We start from the raw sequence: 1876 nt of genomic DNA, 5'->3' as shown, positions 1-1876 counted from the left end.
TCCTAAAATTAAGAACAAATTGACCAAACGTAAAAATATCATGTTTAAAACTATTGTATCGATATTTCTACCAGACGTATAAACCAACATTAATGCAACGATCCAGCTTTACGTTAATTTTTCTATGTCTTTGTCAAAGAACGAATCGTCTTTATATAGATACAACAATGACATAATGATCTCGATAGTGCTTTTTATGATAATGAAAACAATTTATATGATTTCAAATCTACTACTTTAGATTGGTACGTTAGACATTTATATTCATTTATGCTATTTGAATACATGTTTGACACTAATACAACGGTAAAACATAGTGCCAACACACATTCAATCATCATAAATTTGACTACCAATTGAGGTTTATGAACACAAAGACAATTTCCTGTCATGTTTTACATCAAGGTAATATAGATCACCATTTTTCATTATCTTTAATTTTACGCTCAAAGGATCCAATAATACGAGAAGTCATCGATGTGTACTGTTTGGTGATGGCTTCATGTGATTGGCTGTTCATTACCAATCCTGACACGCCTTAAGTCTACACGACATTTGAAAAGTTTACATATATTTACATATAATATGTTTTCAACACAATTACAAAGTTAACCTTCATAACATTTTAAAGTGTCATATTCTATAACATATACTATGACATATATTACGACAATAATATGACATATACTATATCATTTATTATGACATATACTATAACATTAATATGCTGTATTGAGCTGCTTAGGATAGTAAAAACATCAGATCGTCAGTATTTTTTCCGAAACAGCCACCGTAAAACCTGATAAAATGCTTACCCGCCTCCTGACTTCCTTCACAATTAGAGTGCTTAATGGACGTACAGTGTCGATATTTTCCGACTGCTGAATTTCTTGACTCGGTACAGTGTGGCTTAGTGAGTTGTTTTTAGCGGTATAGGGTCGAGACACAGGCCGTTTGATTCTTTGCCTTGAAGAAAAGAAGTGGAATTTGCATAACCTGACACAAGAAGGCTATTACTTGCAAAAAGTTAATACATCATTTACAATTCGTTTCCTTTAGCACTTCTTGGTTACCTTGCTGTTGTTCATATTTTTTGAAAATTGTAACTTACGCTATATAATCAATGTGTTGTGATATATAACTCAATGATATGTTTACAATAAATACAATACAAAACTTGCATGATGGGTAACGTTTTCAACCTTCTGATCTATAAACATGTGTGGTGTTTGTTCAAAGTTCTGTTAACAGTTTTGGACAACAAAGTCAATATTTGACATACGAGTTAATGTACTTCTATAATTATATGCATACGCAATGCGATCAGTACAAACAGAGTAACAAGCATGCCTATTTTACATGAAGCTTATTTTACCGGATTTGAACGAAAAATGTTATTTTCCTTCTTCAGGACGTAAACTTGGAACCATTGGAAATCTACCTGATTAATAACTTCATCTTTGTGAGACACACAGTAACATATCAATGTCACAAATAATCGTGAACTTCAATAAAGAAAGATGTGAAGACGTAGATGATTTATAGTCAACCCGAATCGATTAACCCGTACGTTCAGTGTCAGATCAAGTATTATCTTGTTCAAACCTGTTTGTTTTAAATTTAACCTCCATTGAATACTTTTATAATTCACCCTTAACATATATGGCACTGGCTGTTGAATAAATATGCAAGACCACACACTTGTGTTTTTCTAACGAATCAGAAAGCACTCATTTATTGCTTGGACGAATATATACGTTCGCGCAATAAATGAGTGCTTGCTGATTCGTTAGAAAAACGAAAGTGTGTGGTCTTGCTTTTTTCACATACCTTCCGTATTTGGTAAAGATCGATACAATGATTTTATAAACTTTGA

The sequence above is a fragment of the Mizuhopecten yessoensis genome, unplaced genomic scaffold (genome assembly GCF_002113885.1).
Source record: "Mizuhopecten yessoensis strain PY_sf001 unplaced genomic scaffold, ASM211388v2 scaffold3667, whole genome shotgun sequence".
Classification (NCBI taxonomy): domain Eukaryota; kingdom Metazoa; phylum Mollusca; class Bivalvia; order Pectinida; family Pectinidae; genus Mizuhopecten; species Mizuhopecten yessoensis.
The sequence above is the reverse complement of the archived record's forward strand: the minus strand, read 5'-3'. Positions refer to the sequence as shown.